We start from the raw sequence: 6,026 nt of genomic DNA, 5'->3' as shown, positions 1-6,026 counted from the left end.
CAGACTTTAAGTTTAGGTTCTGGTTCGCAGAGTATGAAGTTAAAATTTTTTCCCAATTATTCAATGAAAAAAAACAAACTAACCTCAGTTAAGTAAAATAAAATTGTAATCAAAATTTTTGGAATTGTAATGATTATTTAAAAAAAAAAAAACGTTTTGTTAAAAACTTTTTGGTAACACTTTATTGGGTGTGCATAAGACTGACATGGCACTGTCATGAACATGAACGAGTCTTTATGAATGTCTATGAATGTTGTCATGAAGTTTCATTCGGTAAATAATGACACTTTTAATGCAAAGTTGCTCTAAAAGTTGCATTGAAAGTCCATTAAAAATGCCAACTTTGCATTAAATTATCATCATTTACAAAATCATGCAAAGTTGGCACTTTTAATGGACTGTTAATTTTAATTTGGACTAATTAATTATAACAAAATAGACCTGCAGAAAGAAATTACTGATAAATTATCTTACATATGCATAGTTGTATGCTCTATGTAGAGATTTTCCTTAACTTTGATTGTATATCTCACAATTTTGTAATTTATCATTGTTTATTAAACTCTGAAAGCTGAGAGGCTTTGTTAATATTCTGTCCTAGAAGGTTAGATGGGCCCTTTTTTTTGAGCCCCTGCCCCTGTAGTGGCCTCTGCACGGCCCTGAGGAAGGCTTAAATTTGTATTTTTCAGTTCAGTGAAATTCTGTTTTATTTAAATTGTTCAGGGTGATTTTGAGATTCATTCATTTATACTCAGCAAAATGGATCAAAGTGACGAACTTGAGTTAACTTATCTAGAAAAAAAATAGTTGAATAAAAACGTTAGTTGATGGAAAGCAAATTTTAACATAATTTGTTCATGCTGAGTGAAAAAATGCAAAATAAATTTACTGAATGGACATCAGTCTAACACGAAATAGTTTAATTAGTTCAACTAACTTCTTTGTCAGTCTAATTTGAAGAAGTTGGGTTAACTCATTAATTTTATCTTATATGTTTTTTTTGTTTTCAATTAACAAAATACAATTATGTGGAGCCTGTTGAAAAGAAAAAGTACGTTAAGTAAGGATTCATTTGGAAAGACTTCTGTCAACATTTCCTTTACCTCTGTATATTGTTGCCAGTTTAATCCAAGCAAAACTTTCATGTTTAATTTGAAATTATGTCTAAATTATTTAGTTCAGCAACAAACCAGCCTGCTCAAGGTCGCTGCATAATTCTGCTTTTGATATTTCAGAAAGTACAGCGACCCCAGCGGAGCCCCGGGGCTTTGGCTCCACATGAGGCAATCAGTTTGGCCCAAAATAGGAGGTCAGGCTGCAGAACGGCTCGCTGGGTGTGAAGGAGAAACAACAAAAAGGAGAAAAACTCCAACCACAGAGAGGTGAACAGCGCAGAGACGGACTGAGGCATAAGCAAATCAAGCTGCTAACATTTCTACATTTTCTTCTCAACAGGTAATCACTTTTTTCTGTCCACATCCAATTAAACTGTTTTTATTTTTAAATAAATTCTCTCAGTCTGTGTTGAAGCACTGAAAACTCTGAAAGATCTATTGTGTAAGGCCAAGAATATTTCCTTCAATCTGAGGCAGACCACAGCGTCTCCAGAAAAAACAGAAGAAAAACTAACTGCAGGCATTTAACCAACTTCACTAAGCCTGTAACCCGTTCAGTCATCCAGCCACTGGGGGCGCTGTTACGAAAGGACTGTCTGTGCATGACTGGAGTGGAGCTGAAGCTGTCTACCTTTCACGTCCCAAAACTTGATGAAAACATGATATGGAGATTCCAGCTTCAGCGGTGAGTTGCTTGACATTCAGATTGTTTGGATGCTTTTGCTGCGGGTTGTTAATTTTACGGTTAAAATCTGCTTTTAGGTCCTGTTATTTCTGTTTACGGGACGGAACGCCAAAGTGGGATTTAATTGTTTTTGCTAAGTTTGTGTATAAAACAATTTAAAATACTGAAATAGGATTATTGGTTATTTTTATTGATCTCTTACGGTTTCTTAATAATTCGGTTTAGCTGCCGTTGACATGTTTATTGATCTTCCGGGTGTTTTTGACATATTTCGACATGCTAGTGCTTGTGCTGCTGTTGATGAAGTGCCTATGATGCTTGGGTTTAATTCCGCCTTTTGCCAATAGACTATTGAATGAATATTTTATGAATAACTGATGTTATTCTTTCATATGATTAATGAATTAATTTTGCTGACCTTGTTTAAATGTCTAGGTTTTTCTTTTGTTTTTGCTTAAAATTAAGAACCTTTGAACTACGTTGATCTACTCCCACCGTTAAGTGAGGGGCTTGTTTTTGTCATCAGAATAATTTTATTTGCATGTAATTATATGATGTCCATTAATTTATGTCTTTAATACAGTTTTGCCATTTAAATTTAAAAAGTTTCAGAAATGATGTTGGTAATGGGGTTGACCTGATCTGAACCATCCATTGCATCTGGCTGGATGTTCAGGAAGGTGAACCTCCGCCCCAGTCTGCATCAGGACAGAGTTTTCTTCTGCTTTGTTGCAGACATGATGTTCACGCCCAGCTCTCCGCCATCTGTTCTCACCAGTCAAGCTGTCTTGGCAGCGCCTCGGTACCAGGATGCTGCATGAACCCCGTCTCCACCCAAAAGCTTTCTCTGCCCCCATCAGATGCTTAAAGCCAAACATGTTCAACAAACTGACAGGATCACAGGCATCAAACTACTGAACTCACAATTCAGCGTTTCTGCAGAGACATGGAGACGTTCCCCGTCTAAAAGCTAAAGACGGTCGATTCAGTTACAGAAAAAGAACAAAACCGATGAGAAAAACTAACATATTTAGTTTGTCAAACCTGTAACATGCACATTTTTTCAGTTTTGATCATCAGTGGGCCTCCCATGCATGTTTTAGATGTTTTTGTGCTGCAGGACTCCTGATCCTTTTCAATTAACCAATTTAAAATATACTTTATTGATCGCAGTTCCTGCAGCAGTCTGTATTACAACAAATTTAAAGACGCCTCTGACGGAAGACACTTTTTTTATGACAGTTTCATGAAGAATATTGTCATGGTTATTAATTTTCTTGATTTTAGATAAAAAATGTAAACTATCTGCAGATGGGGAGGCATTAAACCTGCAGGTGACTAAACCCTCAGAGTGGCCTAGTTAAAACCTTAGAGCTAAAAGCAGCTGAGCATGTGAAATCAAAGAGGTTTCCTGGAGGAGATTCCCACGCTTTGTGGGTTATTCTGCATGAACTTTGGGTTTGTTTTGCTCTCCATCGCTACGGAAACCTGGGCAGAGTCGAGCACACAGTTTGAAAGGCTTTGAAGTGCTTTCTTTTGTTCCTGACAATGAGCGACAGCTGCAGAAAACAAAATACATTTTCCTTTACTTTACTCATATTTGTTTAAATATATTTCAGAAATTTATCATGCAAGTTAAAAAGCAGAAAAAGGCCAACAAGAGAAAACTGGTGGTTAGTTCTGAGAAAAGCCTCGGGAGCTCTTGTCCAAATGCCAGATCAAAAAAAGAGAAGTATTATTGATGCAGCAAACAAGCCATCACCTGTTTACAAGGTGTTGCTGCTCCGCCGGGCCTCTGTGGAAATCTGCAGAAACACTTTAGCAGCTGTTTGCTGCTGACTGAAAGCTGCAGAAACTGACAAGAAATGATTTTGTTATTGATCCACTCAGGTTAAATAAAAAAAGGTCAGTGATGCTTTTCTGTCTGCAGACTCCAAAAAGATAAATATCACAAAACGACGTGTGCAAAATACGCAAATTTATCAAAGTGATGCAGTAAAATGTGAGACTTTTGCAGCTTTTCTGTTACAAAACATTCAAATCTGCAGAGATCCAACAAATCAATTGTTCTTCAACTTAAAATGTCACGTTTAAAACGGATAACAGTCACCAGCACGTTTGCAAATAAACATTTATTAAAAGTGACAGCATTTATAATTTGGGAGGATCAGAGATTTTTTAAAATAAACTCAGACATAAACAAATGATTAGATCTATTTTTACTTTTTTTAAAATAATGACATTTTCTTTATAGGTTTGATTGATGCTAGTTGCTTATCGTTATAAATTGACTTTTGAGAGATTTCTATGCTAATATTTTTTCTTCAATACTCATTTTTATTCAAAACTTTTATGTCAACAAGCGACATGTTAATTTTAAACTGTAGATGAATTAAGCAAATGTAAAGTTGCATTTTATGATCGATTAAGATGAGATTCTTCTGAAACATTGAGTGTAAAAAAGGGGAAGCATTTCCACAGATAATAACCTGCAGTGTTTAAAACCACATCTTCCTCATTGATTCTCTTCACTTCGTTTAAATCCTCCGTACTTTTCCCGTGTTTCTGATTCTTATTGTTCCTTCCTCACAGGCATCCTCCTCTTCCTCTATTTCTGTCCCAGTGAGCGTCTCCGCTTTGCTCTTTGTGTTGCTGTAATCCTCTTTCTGCACAGCGTTAATCTCCACCTATATGCAGCCGCAGGCCGCTCCGATGGCCGCTGGATAACTCCAACGTGCGTAGGAGAAAGCGGAACCGGGTGCGTGTGGGTCTGAGTGCTCAGTTTTTAGGAGGTTTTTGCTGCTTTACTGTTAAAAATGGGGGAAAACTGAGGAAGAATCGACCCAACAAGGCTGAATGAATGCTGCACGTTTCACTGCAAAAACAATTTTTGTCCAGTTTCTGCTGCAAATATTTTAGTCAACTTGAACTGAGACAGAAGTAACTTTTCAGCAAGATTAATCAGCTTGTTTTCAGTCGATACTTCTTGAATATGGATGCAAAATTTCTAGTTACTTTGGCAGATTTACTTTCACAAAACAGGAGAAATATCCTGTTAAAAGTTTAAAAAAATTCTAACAGGATAACTCAGTTAACTGTTAAATTAACTGTTTAACAGTTAATTTTAAGCTAGTTTAGTTATTTCACGTGTACTAAGATAATAGTGTAAAAAACTGCTGGACTATTTGTCCCACCAACACCCAGCTGACGTCCGGCAGGACGAAGAAGAATCGGTGGAAGTGATTCTTTGACTTCTCTGCTCTTTGTGTTTGTCATTTTGAGCATCTGCTCTTTGTAAGGCTGACCTCACTCTGCGCTCGTCGTTCTGGACCTCATTACTCTCTCTGTGTCTGTTTGACAGCAGAGTCCAGCCTGGACTTCTGGACCTCATTAGTTTTCCAATTAGCTGGTGTCATCTGTCACCCGTCCTCCCGGTTACTTTGGCCGCCCTGATTCGTCTCACCAGGAACAAGCGGACTTACTTTTATTGAAAGTTTTTCAGGAAAAAAGATGAAAGTTTGGCTAAGAGATTTTTAGATGTAGATGTTCCCATTTACATCAGTAATTATTATTTAATGTTACACACAGAGGTGACTTTTTTATTTTAAGATGTTTGTCGTCTCTATGAATCACGTTTGAGGTAAATTTTCAACACTTCTCAGAAACCACAGTGACTAGTGCAGGGACTTTAAGTCATTAATTTTTATTAATTAATTAGATTTTAATTAATTGAAAAACCTTTTGTATTCACTCGTTTCTGGAGCACCTGTAAATGTGACGCACAAGCTACATCCGCTAACAACAACGAAGCTGCTTCTCTGATCCCACCGGGATTAATTTCTGCTTCTGACTGATCGGATTGGACGCTGGAAAATACGATTCCTGTGCTAAGAGGAGTTAGCACAGAAAGCTGTTCAAGCCAAAAATAGCATCTCAATGCTAAACATGTAGCAGCTAATGCTAATGTTAGCGTCCACAGTCCAGATTTCTAAAGAAGCTCCTGGAAAGCTGAATTTACTCCAATCTGACGGCTGAAGAACAGATTAAAAACTATAAATATCTTTGTTGTTGAGTTAATTTATCTAATTATTCAATAATTTAGCAGTAAAAATGGTTTTTGAATTGAAAATGTTGCTGAATTTGTTGATGGCTTTTGGTTAAAATGCTGATGGCGCATGAGAAAACTCAGATATATTTTCCTCGATTCTTCCAGTGAACCATCGTCA

At 36.8% G+C, this 6,026-nt stretch overlaps 1 long non-coding RNA gene across 1 annotated transcript; it reads left to right on the top strand.

Moving 5' to 3' along the window:
- The first annotated feature begins 1,563 nt into the window (after positions 1 to 1,563).
- Positions 1,564 to 3,806, top strand: LOC103155994 (uncharacterized). Its single transcript, XR_478098.2, has 2 exons — positions 1,564 to 1,800; positions 2,536 to 3,806. It is a non-coding gene; the product is annotated as an uncharacterized LOC103155994 (long non-coding RNA).
- Positions 3,807 to 6,026: the final 2,220 nt, after the last annotated feature.

The sequence above is a fragment of the Poecilia formosa genome, unplaced genomic scaffold (assembly GCF_000485575.1).
Source record: "Poecilia formosa unplaced genomic scaffold, Poecilia_formosa-5.1.2 Scaffold458, whole genome shotgun sequence".
Taxonomy (NCBI): domain Eukaryota; kingdom Metazoa; phylum Chordata; class Actinopteri; order Cyprinodontiformes; family Poeciliidae; genus Poecilia; species Poecilia formosa.
This window is presented reverse-complemented; position numbering and strand designations above follow the sequence as displayed.